We start from the raw sequence: 24,605 nt of genomic DNA, 5'->3' as shown, positions 1-24,605 counted from the left end.
CCGCCACAAATCCGCCGCTAGGACATGCCATCACAACTGTGAGATCTAAATAGGGGCGGCGCAATCCCGCCACCCTGACAGCAGCGGAGTAACGTTAGCCAGAAGAGGAGTCTGCTGCCTCGACAAGGGTGAGCCTCTTACACAACGGAAAACACTCTGTGAATGCAAATGGAGGCTCAGCCAGCCCATATTCAAATACAGCATACAGGAATCTGTCAACTCCTTAGAGTACTAGAAAACTCTGCCACGGAGGGATGGCAGGAGTCCCGCCAAGATCAAAATCAGGCACTAAATGCTTTGTATGTAATGGCTTATGAAAAACTAGTTTCACATAAATTGAATTTGCCAAAATAAAGTTGAAAGTTTACTTTCCTTTTTCCCGTGTTAATAAGATTTATGGACAATGGAACAGCTTCTCAGGTTTACTTGGCCTGTGGGTGTCAGCTTATAAATTGTAGAGCCTTTCACTGAAATGGCTTCCTGTTTTACTGGTACTGTCCGACAGCGCATGTGTATTGGAGAAAACTTTATCGTGTGCCCATAAAAGAATAAAAGTCTCCTGTGCCACAAAGCGCAACTTTAATATGTGCCTGGGCTTGTGGCTCTGTGATCAGCCGCCTATCTATTTTTCTCTGCATTAATGTACCTAAGTCCTGCAGTAGTATAGCACACCTTCCATGTGCGACCGCATCAATTACTGCGTTACATTCTTTTAAATTTGTATGTAAATCATATTGCAAATGGTTTTAAGTAACTGTGCAATATAAATATAAATTCATTCATTCATTACTGCATTACATTCTCTTACTCCGCACATCATTGTGGATTCATTTCTGAGCTAAAGAAAATATGTCAGATGCATCTGCTTATTGCTTCAGCAAAACACGTTCCCCATTTTTCGTCTCTGCCAGGGTGTACTTAGAAACGTCCATTATCACAATATTCCTTATGTCTCAGGAAAGTCCATTTAGAGATGTGGCACAGAATTTTATTTCATGCTATTAATTTCTACCAACTATAAATCAAAGAGCATAGTGCATTCCCGTGTAAGATACATATTTAAGCCGTAAACGTCTCTGCATTTTCTGCTTTCATGCAGGTGATTCCTAAAAATATATTAATAAAGTTTGTTAAATTCTTTCTGAAGTTCCATTTTAAAATGTTCCATCTGATTATCTAGACGGTATGTAAATAAAAATATGTAAGTATATTGTTAATTTACTGCTACTCTGGTCTTCTACGGGGCATTTGTAGGGCCAGTGCAGTGCTGATGCAATTCTTGAAGACTATGAAATACTCTCTGATTCTGTTGTTAGCTGCAGAGATGTTGGCACCTTTCACTGCAGTGATGTGTTGTCAATGAGTGTAGTGGAATGCCTTCAAGTTATCAAGGTCTATCTCGAGCTGGGTTTCATACCATCTCCGTAAAAGGTATGGCAGTATTCTAACCCAAACCATTGGATTTACAGGAACGAAATGAAAATGCTTTGGAAACAGTCAAGCATGGAAAGGAAAAACGTAGTCACGGCTTCATGCAATGAGGCAGCATTTGAGGTTTTAAAAGTTTCGCGTTTTTTATTTGATTTTATCGGAGATCTTCTCCAAAAGTGCAAGCGATAGAAATGTTCCTATAATTAAATGAGTTTATTTGCTCAGCCTGGTGCACATTTAAGTCAACCAATTCAATACTAGAATTAATTGAGGATGAAAAACAGGCCACATTATGCAAATAAAACTTCAATAAAGGAGATACAATGACGGAGCAAACTACTGTTTGACAATTAGGAATTACAGTGAGAATGGGAAGGCCTTCACTGAAGATAAATGTTGGTACAGCTACAAATCACTGCGCAGTAATCTTGGAAACCCAATGAGAGAAAAAGAAGGGAGCATTTCAATTATCTAATTAGCTGTTGTGTAAGACTCTTCTGTTACAGTGATTCTCTAAAATAGAGTTAAAAACAATAACAGTTATCTATCTAGCAGAGTGTGCATTAAGTAGGAGACATTTAAACCTTTTGTCAGGACTGTACTGGTGTAAGGAAGAGAAGAGATTACGGGGCATATTATCAAGAACTGCGTTAAAAATCATCACCGGTTTAGCGGCAGAAAACTGCGGCTAAAGCAACGAAAATGGGCTTGATAATATGCCCTTGAGAATTCCAATAGTAGTCAATGTTCTGGTGTGAACATGGGCTTCTATTGGAATTCTCCAGGGCATATTTTCAAGTCCATTATCGCCACTTTGGCAGAAGTTTTCTGCCGCTAAACCGGCAATAATTTTAATTCCATCCTTGATAATATGCCCCTACATGCCCTAAAAGAGGGAAAAAGCCACAGAAGAGTCACCGTTGAAACAGAGCACTGTCCGGCCAGAGAAAGATTTTCTGGACCTGATAATGCATGTGATTGGTACCTGAATATTGACTTAAAATTATCGTTTTACAATAGTCCTGTGATCAAAATATTGCAACTACCAATACATTGTGGGACATAATAATGAAGGTAAGTATATTGATTTTTTGTTGTATTAAATATTATTGCTGTTAAAAATTTACTATACAAAATATTGTGATTTTTATTGTACCTATTTTTTACTACTGGTAATTGTATGGTAAGTGTATGATTTATGCAATTTCCCATAGGAATTTTGGGAAGAGATTCAGAAAAACAGCTAAACAAAAGAAGACAGAATTTGCAAGAAAGTAGCTCTTTAATGAAAAAGTTTTTTTTTGTGATTTGGTGTAAATCCATTTACCCAATTTAGAGAAATTAAGCTTTTAACAATAGTGATATCTGGATGGTTAATATGGCAGCAGTACACTGATATCGCACATTTAAAAAAAAAGAGCATTCTGATTGGCAAAAAAGGGTTTTGGTCTTGTTGGACATTTCAGATCCTGATTTGCCGGCATGTGGAATCTGATTGACTGGTCTCAACTGAAATATAAATATTTCGCCCATAATTTCAGGCTAGGCAGCAGAGGTTGGTCGCTCATGAGGGTTTGGAATCGGTGCCTGGTGACAGGTCAGGTCTAAACCTGGGCATAGTTTGCGAATTATTGCTACGCAGAACTCTGCAAAGTTACAAAAAAATTCTGAGAAGTTCCACAAGTGGGGGAGTGTAGTGCAAACTGCTGTTCGTGCTGGTCTTCCTGCCGCTCGGGGAGAAATTCTACCCGAGCAGCACGCTAGCGTACTTACCATTCATGAGTGGAGAAAAAACTCTGCTGCAATAAGTAAAGCAGAGTTTTCTGCACTCCACGAGTTCTGCGGAGCCCAGAGTGCGGATAACACTGCAAACTCTGCAAACAGAGCAGAGTTCACTGCCCGGGCCTCGTCAGGTCCTGAGGGCAACCCCATGCAGTGCATAATCAAAGGCTGTGCGTGGCAAGGTATTGGCCGCCCATCTATTAGGAGGTGGCCCCAAGGCCTAGCCACAGGCCAGGTCCGGTGGCTATCTACCTGTCTAAAGCTGTGTTCTAAGGGTGGTTGGCTACCATGTGCAATCCCCTGTTGCACTGGGCATAACCTGCAGAAAGTCACTGAAAAAAAATATTAACGGGATGTTATATTTAGACGTGGAAATATTATCTCAATGTATGTTTGAAAAATCTCAGATATTTACTAAAAAGCTAATTTTAAAGTGAATTTATAGTTAGGGAAGGTACTAAGATTATGTTAAAAACAAATGCTAGAAATGCACTGAAAAAACAAAAGTTAAAGTGACGTTAGAGTTAGGTATTGTAAGAATATAAAAACTAACATTTAAAAACAAACACTGAAATTCACCAGTTAGAGTTTACTGAGATTACTATAACTTGGATCCCACCATACACTGCTTATGATCTCACATATCACATCACTCATTTCACTTTATATGATACCACAGTGAAGAAGTCTCACATAAGTAAGTGTGGTTTTTGCACCATAGTTCTTGAATGCACCATGTTTGTTGTTGCGAGGTAATAGTGAAATGTATTTATATATATATATATATATATATATATATATATATATATATATATATATATATATATATATATATATATATATATATATATATATATATATATATATAAAGCACAGTAACTACCCACATTGCTGCTATGGATGACAACCGAATGACTCTGGAGAGAGGAGACATAACACCCCTCATCTGCCTGGACCTCTCTGCAGCATTTGACACACTCTCCCACCCCATCATCATCAAACATGTATGCAACATCGCAATTCAAGGAAATACAATTTGATGGATCTGCTCATTCCTCATTGGAAGAACACAGTAAGTCAGTCAGGCACCATACACCTCTGACACCCATGACTGCATCTGCAGATTTCCGTAATAATCCTCCCTGAGCCCATCCCTCTCTCTTCTGTGCCACTGACACAACTCAATCTCTACATCACTGGCAAACACTCAGTATAAGGGCCAAGTTTAACGCTTGCATTAATGAAAACACGCCTGGATGAAGATCAACTATCTAAAGAAGAACATTCAAACATCTGAAATCATTATCTTCAGGAAGAGCACACTCCCATGGGACTCCACCTGTTGACCAACAGAGCTAGGACTGACACCCATTTGAAGAGCATTGGGATCTCTGTTGATATCAAACACATCATGACCTTGAGAGTATGGAAATCTGCCCTTTATATAGCATAGCGGACAGAATTAGTTGTTGAAATTGCTTGTATTTATTTTGTGTAAAAGAACGTGCTGAGAAAATCGTAAAGGAGGATGAACTGCTACAAGGAGTGAAGTTGATGTCACAGTGTGCCATGCTGGGATTGGTCGGTTCATGAAAAGCTGGGATGGTATTGGTTGAATACGTCATAAAGATCCACACTTGTATTGGCTGTGGTCACTGAACAGAGGATTGTGGAAGAAAATGACTTTCCTGGTTTCACATAGAGTCATTTGTGAATACTGTGGAAAAGTAAATTTTGCCATGTTCTGTGTCCCTACGTGTTCCCCATCCTATGTTGTATGTGCATGATTAATATGCATATGTATTCTCCGTGATCGATTAAAGACGCAATTACAGTTGTGTCCATCTCTAGTATGCCAGCTTCCAGTTCTCGTGAAAGCTACGAGTATTAGGCCTATGTAAAGTTACGTTGCCACGTTTCTCAGTGTGCACGTTATTTCATTGTAAAGTCCCCGTTTCTAGGCCTCAAAAGGGCCCGGACACCAGATTCAGCTCCTGTCTCCTGAGCCCTCGCTGAGGAGCGATACAGCCCCCACCTGTATTCCTGACCCTTCACTTACTTCCTGCCTCACAGTGCCCGGCTCGGCCTGGCTCTGCCTGCCAGTCTGCCAAGAGTATGTTATGATTCTAGTTATCAGTCCAGCCCTGCTTCTCTGCATTCCTAAGCTACTGAATCGCATCAATAGTTTCCGTCATGGTCTAGCCTTTACGTCTCCATGTAAGAGAAATACTGTATTTGTGGTCATTTAATATTCTTCAACACGCACTACATGTAGAATAATGCATGCACCAGTCTTAGTGTCTGTTAGCCTTTACCCCGATAACTTTTGGATTCTATCAACATGTTCTCTAAACATCAGATACTAGATAGTGTTTAGGTACATGTCGCCCTGACTCTCCAGACTTTAGTCTCTGCTCCTAGCGCAGAAGTGATAGCCCCCAGCTTCTCCTAGTAACACGTCATTGTCAGTTTGCGCGCACCACTAGGTTAGAGGTTCCATCTCCTTAGGTAGCCCCCTCCATGTTTCCGCCCCATTTTATGACATATTCTGTTACGTTTACATCACATGTCTATGTTCACGCCTCTTGTTACACCTACTTTCACCCTTATCTTTCGCGACTGCTATTGACCACACCCACTGCTCCGCCTATTGTATGTACTGTAATGCAATTGTTTTAGTATATATACTTGTGCACTGTTATTAAATGTTACGCCGATTCCGATCCTGCCCCCGGCAGCGCTGCCATCCTAGTCCTGTGCAGGTTGTCCTGTTCCTGTCCTTATGCTGTATTAAACCTGCAAACTCCTACTACCTCGAATCTTGACTCTTATTTATTGAGCTATCTGTTATTACTATATCCAGTCAAAAATAGATCCGGTATTATTTATTTATATACCACATAATGGCGCCCGAATAGGGACTTGCCCTTTCCCCACGCGCCGGTGAAGCCACGCAAGCCCCCTGATCCTCTGCAGCCGTGACGGAACCATACCGGCCACGTGCAGATATTTCTGCTTCAAGTATCCCTCAGGCCACGGAGGAGACGGAGGTTGCGGTCCAGCATCCAGACGAGGCGGTGGAGGAACGCGGCGAGTCCCGACCAGAGCCCAAGCCGAGAGTCCAAGGTCCGAGGTATCCGGAGGCCCACCCGTAACTGAAGTCCGAAGTTCGTCCGTCCGGCGTCGAAGCAGTCCAGTCCAGTCCGAGGCCTTCCGTTCTTGCTGCCCGGTGAGTACCGTTGCTGGGGTAGTATCTAGACAGGGTCAATCTAATTGACTCTGGTCCGTGGGTTTTGGTGGTACACAGACCCAACACGAAGTGTCCACTCCGGTGGATGCGGGTCCTGACGTGTCTCTTTATGAGACCGGTAAGTTCGTACTGTTTCAGCAGTGCATCTAGTTTCTGTTCTAGTCAGTTCTGTTCTCGAGAAAATTCATGTATTCTGTTTTCAGTATTCCAGGTAGTATTTTGTCAAGACTGTTATTTTAAAATGTCATTCATGTATTTTAATGTCGTGGAATGAAAGTGGTGTAATTATCGTGTTCATTGTGTATTGTATTGTGTCTGGATTACAGTCCAGTCATGCCTTTGTTTTCCAAACTACGTCAGTTAAAAACTAGAAAAGGTCTGTTAGAAGAAGCAGTTCCTGTCCCGTCTAGGGACAGTCCAGGTCATTTTATGTATCAAAAGCATGGCATAAGTGCCATATTGTATCTAGATTTATGGGTGGAGTACACCAAAGAGTTAGAGGAAAAGTATAGATGGCCCGTATCAGGTACGTGGGATGCCGAGTGCATCATGCGAGTAGAAGAAGCATTATGGAAAAAGAAAGCCAGACAGTCACAGAAAGATGCCATCGAGTTATGGCGCAAAGAATCTCATAAAAGAACCGAAAAAGAAATCAGAAAGTCAGAATTAAGTAGAGAATCCATAGAAAGAGCCCAAGAAAGGGAATTAATCGAAATAGGTGAACGAGTTAAAACCGAACAGTCAGACAGACAGAGGAATGCCCTCATTAAGGGTATGTATCCTCTTCTTGCCGAGGGCTTGCCAAAAGCAACCCCGGAGGCATCCAGTAATTTTCCGCCACCATTAGTTCCGACCAAGCTACGTCACAAACCGACCGCAGCTGATATTTTTATCTCGTCCTATTTGGACGACACAGTCCCAGAATATGCAAATCCTGTTCCGTCAGTTCCTGTAAATGATGAAATTCCTGCTCCTCCAGTCATCAGGGCACCTGTTGCAGTACCTGCTACGGTACCCCCGGTCCAGCCCGTAGTACAACTTCCCGCCACATCAGTCACTCTGCCAGCACGAAGAGTATCAGTCGATGATTCCAGTTTAGGGGCCGCAGGAGGAGGTCCTCCTGGTACCCCGCCGCCACACCAACGTGTAACGTTAGTCGAGTTACATGAACGTGCGTTACAGCGTACGCCCAAATATAAGTCCGTTGCAGAAATCCGACGAGCTCTTACTGAATGCCGCTATGATCCAGTCACAGGCGATGATAGTACGGTTATATATTCCATACGTGTAAGACGGGTGACCGGGTATTTGGACACCCTACCGGATATGAAAGAAGATCTAGACAGAATATATCGTTTCATCCGTACAGGGGATGATCCAGAAAGTAATGGCGAAGCCATGTCTCAAAGGAAAGCTGAGATCCAGCTCATGATATTAAAATTTCTGATTAATTGTTTAATAAGGGAACAAGATTATCCGACCAAAGATCCGGCCGAAATGAGAACCCTGACCAGGTGGAGTGATAATATAGCCGAGGGTAAGCACAGAACCATCAGTAGTATAGAGAGTATGTACAAGAAAATTCGTAAGGAAATAATAAGGTTACACGAACAACGTAAAACAGCACAAGTAAGTGAGAAAGAGAATGACTCTCCTACCGAAGAGGTAGAGGACGAGAATCCCGCCAGAATAGCGTATGTAGGTAAATCTAGATTTCCAGGCCGACATTTACGCCTAGAACACAAGAAAGTCTTTCATCATCCAGCACCAGAACAAGGCTCTCTAGAACAAGTGTTTCAAGCTACCGATCACATTCTGAAATCACGAATCGGTTATAGTGAGTTAAGTACTATGCATGAACAAGAACTAGCCCGATCAGCAGTCCGATGGGTTACTGATTCTACCACTTTTCCAGACGAAATAGTGGCACAAATGTTTCTGAAACTGCCCCCAGCCGAACAGCGACTGGTGGGTATGTATATGATTCAGCACCTCATTACATTGTATGAGGGTCAACATTCTGATCCAGGTCCGTTACATGATGTCCTGAACGAGTTACTCCAGTATAGATGGAAAGGTTTAGGTACCGATTTAATTAGTGTCATTCTAGAACAACGTCATAAATATAGTATGTTTTTGAACCCGCATTTTGTTCATGTCTCACCTCCAGAAAGTAAACCGTTTTACATAGATAGACAGAATCCGTTACGAGAAGTACACCCAGTCAGGACAGCAGATGGTGAAATGCAACGAGTATTTGTTTACACCCCGATTACAAAGATGGAACTCTTAGAGATGAAGAAATTAATCCCCTGTCACGACAAAGATCCAGCAGGGTTCCACCGAGAGTTAAAGGACATGCTCCGTATGGGAGAATATACGTATCCAGATATTATTAAAATGCTAAAGGTCCTGTTGCCCGCAGGGGTATACGAAAAACTCAAGGAAAAAGAATGGGAGGTGGGAGAGAAAAAGATCGATTGGGCAGTTCTAGAAGCTGAAGATAAGATACGAGTACCAGGTACCGGTCTTGGAGAGAAATGTAAAGAATTACCAGAACTGTTAATACAAGTTTTGCCCAGATTGTTAGCCACTAAAAAGGAAGACTGGGATGCAATCTCAGCCTGTAAACAGAAACAAGATGAAGACACTAGTGATTTTTATTCTAGATTTGAAAAATGTTTCATTATAAACAGTGGATTGAAGACGAGTAGCGAGTCATACCCTCATCTTTTTGTTACTAAACTAGTCGAGAATTCAAGTCCACAAGTTAAGAATCGAGTTTTGAAAGTCGAAAGTACATGGCAAGCTAGTACCCCGTCCCAGATGTTACAGATGCTCCAGTATCACCAGAATAGAATCAGAGAAGAGCAAGAACACGAGAGAAGACGTATGAAAGACACGAAAATGAAAGTACTAGTTGCACAATCTGTTCCACAAGACAGTCAGAAGAGGGGTCCGAATCAAGCCAGTCATCCTGCAGCTCCCGTTAAAGGGACATGTAATTATTGTAAACAGCCAGGTCATTTCATAAACGAGTGTGCAGTTCTGAAACATAATATAGCTACCGGTAAAACTAAAGAAAGACCACGTCCGCCTAGACAAGAACAAGTTGCACAGACTTCTCAGCCACAGAATGCACAACAGACAGTTCCCGCACCGCAGCCTATTGCTGCAACACAGCATGTTACACAGCAGATGTACCAGTATGCTCAGACAGAGTATCCAGAGTACCAACAATACTCATGAAACAGCCTAGAGAGGGAGGTAGGCTTGCCTCTCATCGAGATTCCTGTAGATCAAGAAGGTCCCTATATTCATAGTCAAGTATTAGGGAAAGACAGAAAGTTTCTGATTGATACAGGGGCAAGTAGGACTACCATAAGTCACGCCGAGGTTCCAGGGGCTCCGCTCTCAGGCTCTAGAAATGTTTCCCTTGGATTTTCAGGAAAGCCTATTGTAAACGAGATATCTAAGCCAGTTACTCTAGACGTAGGTCCATTGTCCCGTACTACTGATCTATTACTTACGAAGTCATGTCCAGAAAATCTGTTAGGCATTAAGACACTGAAAGAATTAGGTGCAGTTATTTGCTGCTCCCCAGAGGGAATACGGTTGTTTTTACGTGACTTCAAGGGTCACTATGTATTACGAGATTTTGATCCGAGATTGTCTAATGTCCCGCAGCATCTATGGGCGCAAGGTCCAACTGATGTAGGTTACATGCAAATCACACCCCATCGTGTGACTCTCAAGCACGGTGTAGTGTTACCACGAATCAGACAGTACAGATTGCCACCTGAGGCTGTAGCAGCCTTATCCAAAATAATTGACGAGCTCATTGCTCAAGGAGTAGTTGTAGAAACTGACTCCAATGTATGTAATTCTCCGATCATTCCAGTCATGAAACGTACTGATCCAAATGCACCCCCAGTATATCGATTAGTGATTGACCTTCGAGAACTCAATAAATGTATTATTCCCCAGTACCCAGTTGTCCCAGATATTTCATCCCTGTTGACAGCCATTGATTCTGAGGCAATATTCTTTACCGTAATTGACGTCAAGAACGCGTTTTTCAGTGTCCCCATTCATCCAGACAGCCAGTACCTTTTCGGTTTTTGCTTAAATGGAAGGAGCTATAAATTCACACGAGCTCCTCAAGGTTTTACAGAAAGTCCTAGTATTTATAGTCAAGCACTTAAGAGACAACTGACACTGCCCTGCTCCAGTATGTCGATGATCTACTGATCACAGCCCGTTCTGAACGTGCTTGCGAGCGAGCATCACTTACAGTCTTGTATTTCCTTGCCGAGATGGGGCACAAGGTGTCCCCTTCGAAGCTTCAATTCTGTGTCCAGCAAGTGATCTACTTAGGCCACTTACTGTCCAAGTGGGGTAGACAGTTGACACCCGATCGTATCCAGTTAATAGCGAGTCTTCCTCAGCCCAAGACACAGAAGGAGGTACGTGCTTTTATCGGCCTTACTTCTTATTGCAGACAATGGATTCCTCAGTATGCATTTCTAGCTAAGCCACTGATACAGTTAACGACACAGGAGGCAGCCGTATCGACTGTCCTCCCTTGGACATCTGAACATACACTTAGTTTCAATGAGCTAAAGAAAGCTCTATGCCAAGCTCCTGTTCTAGCTACACCGAACTACAGTAAGCCTTTTACACTTTTTGTTACAGAACGTGATGGTACAGCATTATCTGTTCTCACACAAGATCAAGCAGGACAATACAAGCCTTGTGCTTATTTTTCGAGCACATTAGATCCTGTAGCCCAGGCTTTGCCTGCGTGCCTCAAGTCAGTTGCAGCCACAGCACTAGCTATCAGACAAAGTGATTCCATAGTATTAGGACACTCTCTGACAGTACAAGTTCCACACTCCGTGGAAGTTCTTTTAAACCGAACACAGACTCAGCACTTGACAATTGCACGTTTAACAGGTTATGAACTGACACTGTTCCAGCCACACATAGAAATCAGACGCTGCAACGTTCTAAATCCTGCTACACTGTTACCGTCAGTTACTTCGAATCCTGCCACACATGATTGTGTGGAAGTTGTTAACATTATGACTAAGCCAAGACAAGATCTGACAGATATTCCATTACCAGATCCTGACCTGACACTTTATGTGGATGGTTTATGTATGAGAACAAGTACAGGAGAACTAGTAGCCGCGTATGCAGTGACTACTGACACTGAAGTTATAGAAACACACCGTATTGACACCCTGTCTGCTCAAGCAGCAGAGCTAGTTGCTCTGACACAAGCCTGCATACACGCCAAGAACCTGAAAGTCAATGTTTACACAGATTCACGCTACGCATTTGGAGTCGTACACGACTTTGGAGTGCTCTGGCAGGAGAGAGGTTTCATGACTTCTCATGGAACCAAGATTCAGCATGGTCTCCTTATTCAAGCTCTGTTAGATGCCATACATTTACCGACATCCATTGCCATCATGAAATGCAAAGCACACACGAAAGTTACAGACATTATTTCTCAAGGTAATGATCTAGCAGATCGAACAGCCAAGCTTACAGCACAGACTCCAGACATGTCAGTTAATCCGACACAGACACATACTCCAGATCCGACTACTAGTATGACAGTTAAGGACCCCACTCAAGATGTCATAGATATCCAGTTACATGCTACTCCCGATGAAATCAAGAAATGGTCCGAACAAGGAGGGGTCCAGACAGATCAGGGATGGGTAACGAAGGGGAAAGCCACATGGTTTCTCCCCGACTCTATGGTTCAAGTCATTATCAATACCGCACATAGTCCAGCACACTTAGGAGAAAAAGCCATGTTAGACAGTATCCAGAACATTTGGTTTAACAAGCATTTACGAGCTGCAGCCAAGCAGAAAGTCCGTACCTGTATGATATGTTGCCAGTTTAATCCAGGTAAAAGTGTCCCGGTGGAACAAGGTGGATTCCAGCCCCCTGACCACCCTTTTGAAGCCCTCCAGATGGATTATATTCAGATGGAGCGATGTCGAGGTTTCAAGTATGTCCTTGTAGTTGTATGCGCTTTGTCCAGGTGGACAGAAGCATATCCAGTCCCAGATTACACAGCCGCGACCACTGCCAAGCAGTTGGTTCGTGAATTCTTCCCCCGCTATGGACTCCCTAGGGTCGTATATTCTGATAACGGCCAGCCATTCTCATCTGAACTGATGAAACACGTTTCCCTGTTGTTAGGGTACCAGTGGAAGTTCCATTGTGTACGCCATCCAGAAGCAGCCGGTCTCGTAGAGAGACATAACCAGACCCTGAAAATCCGCATTGCCAAAATCTGTCAAGAAAAAGGTGTAGACTGGTTAGTTGCCCTGCCAGTCGCTCTGTTCTATATGCGCATGGTCGCACATTCCAGATCAGGTCTGTCCCCGTACGAGGTCGTTTTTGGCCGCCCCCCGAATATGTGGGGTACACCTAGACCCCGAAGTATTACAGATGTTTCAAGTAATATGCTGACAGATTACCTAGCTTCCTTGATGTCTGCCCTACACTCTTGTCGTTCACAGGTTGCCGCCGCATTTCCAGATAATACTGAGGTGAAACCGCATGAAATCGTTCCAGGAAGCTTGGTGCTTGTCCGGAATTTTGATCGTTCAAGTCCGCTGGAGCCCCGCTGGAAGGAGCCCAAGCAAGTCCTCCTGGCCACCCGTACTGCCGTCAAGCTGGAAGGCAGGAAGGGCTGGGTGCATTTGTCGCATGTAAAGAAGTTTTATGGACTAAAGACTGTTTCCAAGAACATTTCCGAGGATTTTAAAGACTGCCAAAGTACTATTCTCAAGGACTGTCCCGCAAAATACACTGATTCAAAGCCCTCCCTGTTAGAGAAAACTCCGCAGCAGGAGTATAAGTTGAAATTAAGGTCTAGTAAAATAAGTCAGCCAGTTTGATTGTCTAAGTCCTCCCCTAGGTGAAACGGTTAGACCGGTTTCTGACATGTATAAAATAGACCCCCATAGAGAGAGAGTTAGTGAGAACTCTAAAAGTTGCATTATTATTTTATGTTTCCTGCTATATCTCAGCCTTATGATTACCTGCACGAGTTATGCATTGCATTTATGTTTTCCAATTTCTCATGTAAATAAGTCTTCTAATACTACAGTAGAGCATACGTTTAGTGATCTGCCTCCTCATGAACTATCTTATCGTCTTGCTATGCGAAATAATTCCTTTATCCGCATGTTACATTATTCACACCAGACCAGCAATGCCACTAATTGTTGGGTGTGTGGTCGACTCCCCCCTTTCCAGACACCGAAGGGAGTTCTGCCACTCTTTCCTTATCCATTTTCACATATTGGTTCGTGTGGAGCATGGTCCACGTTAACATTATCCTCAACTGATATGTCCTTCCTGAACAGTACATGTTTTCCAGACAAGCAAGGTCTTCCCCACAGAACAGGGTTAGATCTAGAAAATGAAGTTTATAATTTGGGTAATTATTCTTCGAATTTTATGGTCCTGAATGTTCAGTCTGATACTACTCCAGACTTACCTGCTATGTCAGTACTACCAGTCAAAGGCGAATTATGTGTCAGAAATAATGGTTCCGTACATGTAGGACATAGTGATTGTACTACTATTGTCAAGTATAGTGACAGTGGGAAATCTATTTTCAAAGCTTCACGTCATTCTTATTTTGTTTGTGGTCAGACCGCATATGTTCGTCTGCCCCTCGATTGGGAGGGAACCTGTTACATTGCCTTCCTTCTGCCACCAGTTTTTCTAGCCCCACCTGACTATCATAGGAACTCCCACCTAGTACATACTAGACACAAGAGAGACCTCCCGATTGTCGATTATACTGAAACTGCTCTAGAACAATACATAGATATCAATAAAGGTGTCTTTCCCTACTTAGGTACTGTCGTGAATAGTAAATTGATACGTAGATTGACCAGAACACTTGAAGCAGTAGTGATTGAGACTACCTCTGCTCTAGGTAACTTAACCGAAGAGCAATCTTTTATGAGAATTGTCGTGCTCCAGAATCGTCTCGTCCTTGACGTCATACTGGCCGATAGGGGCGGGGCATGTAGAGTCATCGGATCTAGTTGCTGCATTTTCATTCCTAATAACGCGCCGTCCGTTTATTCAGCTATAACCAGACTCCATAAAATTGCCCATCTGTTACACCAAAATCCAGGCACCTGGACATGGTCCGGTTGGTTCTGGAGTATAATTTCTGCCTGGGGATGGAAAGTGTTGTCCTTTCTAGGTATTGCAGTAGCGATCATATTCAGTTGCTGCCTCTGTATACAATATGGCCCTGCGATTTGCGGCATTTGTGCTACCTCTTGTATTCCTAGTCCCAAGTCCCGTCCTAAATCCCGTTCCAAGACAATTCGAGACGAGCAAATGATACTTTATGAGATGATAGATGGTATCATGAATATTGATGTTTCCTGATGGAAACGTAGTGACAAGGAGGGAATGTGGAAAAGTAAATTTTGCCATGTTCTGTGTCCCTACGTGTTCCCCATCCTATGTTGTATGTGCATGATTAATATGCATATGTATTCTCCGTGATCGATTAAAGACGCAATTACAGTTGTGTCCATCTCTAGTATGCCAGTTTCCAGTTCTCGTGAAAGCTACGAGTATTAGGCCTATGTAAAGTTACGTTGCCACGTTTCTCAGTGTGCACGTTATTTCATTGTAAAGTCCCCGTTTCTAGGCCTCAAAAGGGCCCGGACACCAGATTCAGCTCCTGTCTCCTGAGCCCTCGCTGAGGAGCGATACAGCCCCCACCTGTATTCCTGACCCTTCACTTACTTCCTGCCTCACAGTGCCCGGCTCGGCCTGGCTCTGCCTGCCAGTCTGCCAAGAGTATGTTATGATTCTAGTTATCAGTCCCGCCCTCCTTCTCTGCATTCCTAAGCTACTGAATCGCATCAATAGTTTCCGTCATGGTCTAGCCTTTACGTCTCCATGTAAGAGAAATACTGTATTTGTGGTCATTTAATATTCTTCAACACGCACTACATGTAGAATAATGCATGCACCAGTCTTAGTGTCTGTTAGCCTTTACCCCGATAACTTTTGGATTCTATCAACATGTTCTCTAAACATCAGATACTAGATAGTGTTTAGGTACATGTCGCCCTGACTCTCCAGACTTTAGTCTCTGCTCCTAGCGCAGAAGTCATAGCCCCCAGCTTCTCCTAGTAACACGTCATTGTCAGTTTGCGCGCACCACTAGGTTAGAGGTTCCAGCTCCTTAGGTAGCCCCCTCCATGTTTCCGCCCCATTTTATGACATATTCTGTTACGTTTACATCACATGTCTATGTTCACGCCTCTTGTTACACCTACTTTCACCCTTATCTTTCGCGACTGCTATTGACCACACCCACTGCTCCGCCTATTGTATGTACTGTAATGCAATTGTTTTAGTATATATACTTGTGCACTGTTATTAAATGTTACGCCGATTCCGATCCTGCCCCCGGCAGCGCTGCCATCCTAGACCTGTGCAGGTTGTCCTGTTCCTGTCCTTATGCTGTATTAAACCTGCAAACTCCTACTACCTCGAATCTTGACTCTTATTTATTGAGCTATCTGTTATTACTATATCCAGTCAAAAATAGATCCGGTATTATTTATTTATATACCACAATACTGTACAATTATAAAAGAAAATGAAATTCTTTAAAGCTATACGAAGACTGGTACAGGGAAGTGTGACTATACCTGCTAGAGAGAGAGAACTGATACCACCTGAGAGTCCGCCAAGTCATTATATGGTGCTAAAAAATTGATACCATACATGCCTTTAGTTTGAGCAATGGAATAGGATCACAGAACAGAATGGTCCTGTAGCTTTCCTATGTTATAGAACATTAAAGGAGGATGCTGTATGATATGAAACTGCCTCCAAGACCTGCTCAATTAGAAGAACGTAACAAATGGCAACTCATAGCCAACCAGAAGGAGAAGGAGAAATATCATGGGGAATGTAGAAGAGCCATACACACTTATGCAGACGCCATGTGGGATGCACAACAGAAATCTTGGACAGCTGACATAGATGAGGAAACAAGACTGTATCCTGTCCTAACAGTAGAAGAAGTGAGAGCCAAATGAAAGGAGAAGAAAAATAATCCAGAGGTAGCCAAGACTGATGCTATAGCCGATGATAAAGATAGTGACATAGAAGATTAATTATTAAATGACGTATTGCTGAATTGTCCACCACCATACAATGAGTCTCAATGTGGGAGACTGACAAGTCCGAATTCAGATGTAATCCATAATGCAGCTACTATACGTGTGAACTCAAATGTGCATAACCCTTTGCTTCAATACAGGGAGAGACAGGAATGACAGCCCATTTAAATGCTCCAAACACTTTGACTCTGCCCATTACGATTGCTGCTGTTGTACCCCTAGGGTGCACGGAAATACTGCCCATACGTTAGCTGTTCCTACTGGAATAAACGCTTCAGCTAGTACACTTATGGATTCATCAGGGAAACAAGTTCATTATTCACATATGGTCCCGATTCACTGTTTCACGTACTGCAAGTGTGGATCCTATGTTAAATCAGACAAGCTTTGAGCTGGCAAAAAGAATGATCCAGAGGTCACCACCATTTTTCATTCCTGGGACTGGTGAGTCTCCACAAGTAAACTATGGTACCTCTGGAACGATGATGCTCATGGGAATACCGAACTCTGACATATCCCTCTTGCATTCACTGCCTCATGTGAGCAGAGGAACATATAGTGAATGAATACTTTTGAATACCCCAGCAGAACAATCAGGTCTTACAGGCACATAATTGATGATTGGCTTAGAGGCATACCTACCCCAGTTGTTAATGGGCATCCTCCAACTAATGGAGCAAACACTCAAGTTCCAGAGAAAGAAAGAGTCCTGGATGTATGAAGGTTGAAGGTAGAGTTCGAAGAGATCATTGGAACTCTTAGCTTATCCCGACTAAATACAGAACAAGATGAGGAGCTACTTTTTCTTGGTAAAGCTATTACTAGCCATGCTAGACAGACTCATGCAAGGTTAATTGAAATGGCTCAAAAATATGAGATCAATGTGCAAAAATATAAAGTTTTACAGAAAACCTACTGTATAGATTTCAGTTACCGACACCTTGCTAATATGAAACCGACAGGAATGAAACTGCAGATCAAGGAATTCATGACAGTGCTTAGAAAATAGAGTGAATTAGATAAATGGGACGGTAGATGGTCAAAGAAGAAGGAAGCCACAAATGTTATGATGCAGATGCCTCCGTTTATAATTGATTGGGGAGATGAAGAAGTATGAATGCTTCCGATGAGAGAAAGACCTGGGGAGGGTACGTACATGTGTCTTGGAGTGGGGCTAACAATATATCCTTCACAAATGATTTGTTGAAATCGAAAGATAAACCAGTGGAGCGGTACAGACAAGTTGAGTGGTTTGTGAAGAGTTCAAACATTTTTTGGAAGGGTCTGGATACCTTATTCGAGATTGTGGTCCCAGGTGGCTTATGGACAACATGTAGAGTTACTGTAGGTTAGCCTGAGGTAAAGCCAATAAGACATCCTCAATCAGGTGCCCCATCTCCAGTAGTAATGAAAAACTATAATCAGGTGATTCCCTTTCTGAAAATCAAAATCTCACCTGAAGAGATCAATTGGGTCAAAAATTAACTGAATGACTCAAGAAATCAAAGAATTAGTTAATGTCTATTATGAGAGAGAGAAGGAGAATGTGGCAGGGAAAGAGATGGGACGTTTTGGCTGCAGGTTTGTGCATGAGTTAAGACCTGACACTACTGTAATGATTCAGCATTTGATTTGTTGGCAGAGTAAGCCCATTGATAAGATTTAGTGGTATGCAAAGTACTGTGCATATGAAATAAAAATGAAACATATAAAACTGAAAGAAAATGTAATGAATGCCCAATGAAGGGTGCACAGAGAGGTCATAATCAACCACTTGTTGATAATGTGGTCACTCTGTAGGGAGGATATCAACAGATCACAATGCTGCATGGCTTTAATGGTTTTCATCAGCAAGGATTTCAGTCACAAGGTAGAGTATGTGGTGTTTCAATTGCTCCTAGAACAGGTGTTGTTATCCTGACTTTAAAGAAAACAAACCCTTGCATGTTTGGGCAAGTTGGAGCTCTGGAAGAGTGAATTTTGGTCTAATGTAAATTATAAGGGAAGGAACTTTGAATCTCAGTAGCCTTAAAAGATTACCTTCAAATAGATAGATAGCACTGGTGTTTAACAAACGACTAACCTATTAAGTCACTAGTTGTTTATCGAATTACATTTTAAACATTTTTACCACTGAGGAAACCTGCGGACGAACTATGGGTTACCTGCTAAATTATTGACACTTACAAAAAAACGTGACAATAGCTATCATTTTGATTTTATTTGGAATTTATGCACTTTAACAGACTTCAGTGTCTAAATGAAGTATTTTTTCATTTGAATTTATAATGGAATCAAGGTTCAGAATGGAGGGTATGCACAGTCCCAGGGAAACAACACGGTTGAGACTTAATAGACTCAAAGACAAAGAGCTAAATATCCCAATGTACCCCAAGCTCAAATAATGCAAATACTCCAAGCCCCAATGCCATAACAGGATGCACATGTCCAGAGATACAATACGAATCAGATCCACAATGTGAATATGATTCCCCATGTGAATCAAGGAATGACCCAACAGTATTCCATGACCCAAGCAGATGATTTTGTTGCAGACTTGTCACAATGAAAGGGCCTGAGAGGGGAGGATGCGTAGACCAAAGTGGTGCATATGTGGATGGTAAGGTAAATGGGAATCCTGTCTCATTCCTTGTCAACACTGGTGCCACCCTCTCTACTGTAAGAACAGCAGACTTCCCCGACCTACCCATCTCAGGAGAAAGAATCCAAGTTGTGGGAGTTATGAATAAACAAACAACTATTTCAGTTTCAGAAGTGGTACCTGTCAAAAAAGGTTTTTTTGAGGATCTACATCATTTTGTGGTGTGTGATTCGAGTCTAGTGAATCTACTTGGATGAGATATTTTATGCAAGTTAAATTGTGCTTTGTTATTGTATTCCAAATGGCATTGAGTTCCATACAAATGATGAACATGTTGTCTTCAAACTTGAAAGATTTGGGGGCATATTATCAAGAAACGGCGTTAAAATTATCGCCGCTTTAGCAGCAGAAAACTGCTGCTAAAGCGGCACTAATGGGCTTGATAATATGCCCCTGTGAATTCCCAAAGAAGCCCATGTTCTGGTGTGAACATGGGTTTCTATTGGAATTCTCCAGGGCATATTATCAAGCCCATTATCGCCGCTTTAGCGGCAGTTTTCTGCCGCTAAACTGGCGATAATTTTAACGCCGTTCTTGATAATATGCCCTCAAGTTCTGATATTGGAATGTACCCCTTGTTGAACAAAGGTAACCTGGGATGCACGTTGTTACAACGCAGGTTGGAACAACGCATACCTTTACCACGCGGCCGCTACAACGCAAGTCGTTACCACGACTTGCGTTGGAGGGTGCAGATTTAGGATTTTTATAATTTTATATTCCAACACCAGTCCCCGTAACAGTAGGGAAGGTGTTGGAATATAAATTTATAAAATTCCTTATCCCACAGCGCCCTCCAGCGCAAGTCGTGGTAACGACTTGCGTTGTAACGGCCGCGTGGTAAAGGTACCGCGTGGTAAAAACTTCGTGGTAAAGGTTGTTTACCGTAACCTGCCCACATAATTGAGAGACACAGTGTTACCGGAAGTCTGGGACTGTTCATGAAATACATTGGGCTTATTAAAGTTGTCGAACCAGTCAATGTCACTGTGAAGCCAAATGCCGAATTCCAAGAATCTCACAACATAATTTGACTCCTGATACCATCATTGGGATTATGCCTGTGACAGATTCAATGATTTAGCAAGGGACCCTATAGGAGATAATGAGGTGTCCATGTAACTCACCCATCATGGGCCTATAGAAGCCCAATGGCAAGTATCGTATTGTTCAGGATTTGCAAAAAAGTAAACTCCATTGTTGTTCCTTGTTGTCCTGTGGTACCAAATCCAGCCGTGATATTATTTCAGATTCCAGGTGAAGCAGAATGTTTCTCTGTCATTGATTTGTGTCAAGCCTTCTTTTCCATCCCTTTGTGCAAGTATAGTCAGTACCTTTTTGCTTTTTTGTTTCAGCTGCCATGTCTTAGTATGGTGCTGAGTCCCACAAAGCTATACAGAAATCCCCTCAATTTTTAATCAGATATTCAAAAAGAAGCTAGAGTCCTTGGTGATATCTCACCATGCAGTTCTACTTCAATATATTGTCGGCCTGTTGGTGGCCTTCAACTTCCAAGAGGCTTGCAAAAGTGACAATATTCCTTTGCTGAACCACTTGGCAGAGAATGGACAAGTAGGGCCCGATTCACGAAGGTAAAGTGAGACAATAATCTAACTTTACAACTTTTGGTATTCACAAATGCTCACTTTCTACTTGTAAAACCCTTTGTGAATACCAAAATTTGAATGTTACCATTTTCGGAATTCACAATGGGCATTTACGAGTAGTAAATGCTCTTTGTTAATACCAAAAGTCATAAAGTTAGACTTTTATCTCACTTTACCTTTGTGAATTGGGTCAAAAGTGTCCCTGACTAAATTAGAGTTCTGCAAGAAAGAGGTCACTACACTGCAAGAAAGAGGACACCACACTGAGAAAGGAGCAAGAAAAGTGTCCCATAAAAAAATCTCAGTGATTATGAACATGAGTCCACCAGCCACCTAGAAAGAAGTCTGCATGTTCCTGTAAATTGTGGGCTTCAGTTAACAGCTTACAACTTTTCCCTGACAGCCAAGCCTCTGCAGAAGCTGACACAAAAAGATGTTTCTAATGCGGTACCATGGGATGACGGTTGCTAGCGTGCTTTCACAGAGTTGCTAGAATGTCTCTTCTGCACCCCGACTCTGGGAATGACCAATTATAACAAATGCTTTGTATTGGTTTGAAGCTAAAGAGAGGGCTGTGCTCTATCAGTGCTTATTCGGATGCACTGAAGTGCATGCAGACCAGTGGCTTAATATTTAAGCCATTCTCGATCCTGTAACCGCCGCATTGCCTGGGTGTTTGAAAGCTGTTGCACTCACATGTGTGAGCCTTGAACAGAGAGAAAATATAGGGCTAGATGTAGGTAATCAGATTTTACCGATTCTTAAATACCGAATTTTACCGATTCGGTATTCAAAAATCGGAAAATGAGATGTAGGGGAAAAATCTTATTTTTTACTGAATCGATAAAATTCGGTATCGGAAAATCGGAAATTACCGAATCGGTATTTACCGAATCGGTATTTACCGAATCGGTATTCCCAATGCATTCCTATGGGCCTTTTGGCCTTTTGGCCCATAGGAATGCATTGGAAATACCGAATCGGTAAATACCGATTCGGTAAATACCGATTCGGTAATATTACCGATTCGGTATTTTACCGATTCGGTAACGTTACCGTATCGGTAAATTTACCGATTCGGATGATTTTCGATCTCCTACATGCCGAAAGCTAAATACCGGACGGTAACGGCCGAAAATACCGATTTTCGGCCGTTACCGACCGGTGGCCCTCCAACATCTGGCCCATTGTCATGGGTCATCCTCTTACTGTTTTTGTACCCCACTCAGTTGAGGTGTTGCTGACCCATACTCAGACACAGCACCTTACCAATAGTCGACTCACCAGGCATGAGCAAATCATCCTGAGTGCAGAAAATTTCACCTTTAGAAGGTGCACTACTCAGAATCCTGCTACTTTACTACCCCTTCCTGGAAATGATAAGTGTTTAAGAGTACATCTTCACCCTCACGTTAAACCAGTTGAAACTATTGGATATTTCTTTAGACCAACTCTATCATTGTATGTAGCTTATGCACACCAACATAACCTACCCAGTTTTGTGAAAGCAGTAGAAAAGAAATTCCCAGACTCAGTAGAAGATAGAAATAGAGATATCATGGCTAAAACTACCAATCATTCAAAAGTGCCATCTTGAGCCAACATGAAGAAGTACATAAAACAGTGGGAAATATGGCTGCCCTAGCTCTGGATTGGCAATATGAAGGGAAATTATGTTTATTCATCAGAAGATCTACTACTGACACAAATTGTGTAGGTACTAGTGAACGTGACCATACATTTGACATTCATAGACATTTGGGATGCTATTTAGTAGTGGATTCAGTGTTTCCTGAAGAATATTACATTTGAGGGAAAAATGCCTTTTATAGATTACCTGGCAAATGGTATGAAACCTGTGATATACGAATAGCTTTTCCTTTTCCTCATCACACGGCTTTTCCTCATCACGAGGCATAAATTTAGGAATCAATAAAACAGCGGTATGGGTGAAAGAAAAGTGGTGCCAGTACAAGTGAAATCGAAGGAGACTTCTTTGGTGTTTTATACCATCTGTTGGAGTAATACTAAATTCTCACAAGCTTAGAAAACTATCTATTGTAGTTGATAAACTAGTTACAAATACAGTTGGAGGATTCTTAGCTGTTGATGCTTAAATGGTGTTGATCAGGGGTCGTGGCTTGCAGCCGAGCATGGCGGCAGCATAGAGGACGAGCTCCATGATTAGAGCGGCCTCTCCTTCTATCCGTCTATACATCCGGACCACTATCTACCTCTGTGGGGGTCTACCTGCAACCCGAGACCGGGCGGACTTGACGGCGGTGGCTCCGGTGGCGCTTGAGACCCGAGAGAGCTAGCATTCCCCGTGCTTCCACGAGGCCTACGCGCCCGTGCGGATCCAGGGGCTCAGGTGACATCTCGCCCTGACAGGAAGTCTGAGGTGCCGGGGCTGGCAGAACCGGAAGCTCCCGGTGGACGGACGGCAGAGCGACACCGAGCGGGAAATCAGCCATTTGAGCCAGGAGACAGCAGCGGACCCCCACCAAGCGGAGCAAACGCATTCGGAGAAGGGAGCGGCCTCGTCGGAGACCGACCGGCGGAGCTGGAAGTCTGTAAGAGATGCTGATAGCGTCATTGCCTTCGCGCTTGAGACCCGGTGAGAGCAGCGTGTGAACGCTCCTGACACTCAGTGCGTCCTCGGCCGGGGGCGCGGAGGCCGCTTGTGAACTGACGAGCCCCGGTGAGCGGACCACGGGCCTCGCGGAGTGGAACCGCGCACCCACACGTGGTCAAAAATCGGGCAAGGTGCATCCCCATCACTCGAGGGCACAGAGACCCTACTGCCACGTGCGGCACACCGACTGCCACGAACTCCCCGAGACCTACTACACTCGGCGCATCCTTGGGGGTCCATTGGGCGGTGCCCCACCACGTGGCTGTGAGTACGTACGGACAAGCAGAACATCACTGGGCCACTGCCAGGGGCACACACTTGTGGGCATCGGAACGGAGTGCACCAAAAATCACGGCCCTACAGCCGGGGAGCTGAAATAATCAAGCCGGAGTCGCACGTCACACCGACCGCCACGATGGCCGGGAAAGGATCCAGAGGGGGTGCAGCACAAACCCGCCTAGAGAAGTAAGCTTATAACAAAGGGGCGTCTTCGCCGCCAGAAGGGCAGCAATCCGGCCGGAAAACAGTGGATGGGGCGGGCGAGAGTCCAAAGGCAACGTTGGATGATGTGATGCGCACCTTGATGCAGGTTCAAACCACAGTGGGCTCCATCTCCACAGAAGTCACATTGCTGAGAGCGGACCTTCACAAAATCTCAGAAAAAGTGGGCTCACTGGAGGTGGTAACGAAATCGCTGATTGATGATGTATCGGAATTGCAGACGGCAATGGAACGTATCACAGCGGAGAACAAAGCGTTAAAAGAAAAGCTGGACGATCAGGAAGGGAGGTCAAGGAGGAACAACATAAGGATATTGGGAGTACCGGAATCGGAGGGCGCGGAAGCGATGGACCTATTCGTCGAAGAACTGATCAAAACTGAACTAAAACCCAAGGGCTTGTCGGCGTTCTTTTCAGTGGAAAGAGCGCATAGGGTGCCGGGGGGAAGGCCGCAACTGGGGGCCCCTCCGCGACCCATCCTGGCTCGTATGTTTAACTTTCGAGACAGGGACGCCATCTTGCAGGCAGCC

The sequence above is a fragment of the Lissotriton helveticus genome, chromosome 8, assembly GCF_964261635.1.
Source record: "Lissotriton helveticus chromosome 8, aLisHel1.1, whole genome shotgun sequence".
NCBI lineage: Eukaryota > Metazoa > Chordata > Amphibia > Caudata > Salamandridae > Lissotriton > Lissotriton helveticus.
This window is presented reverse-complemented; position numbering follows the sequence as displayed.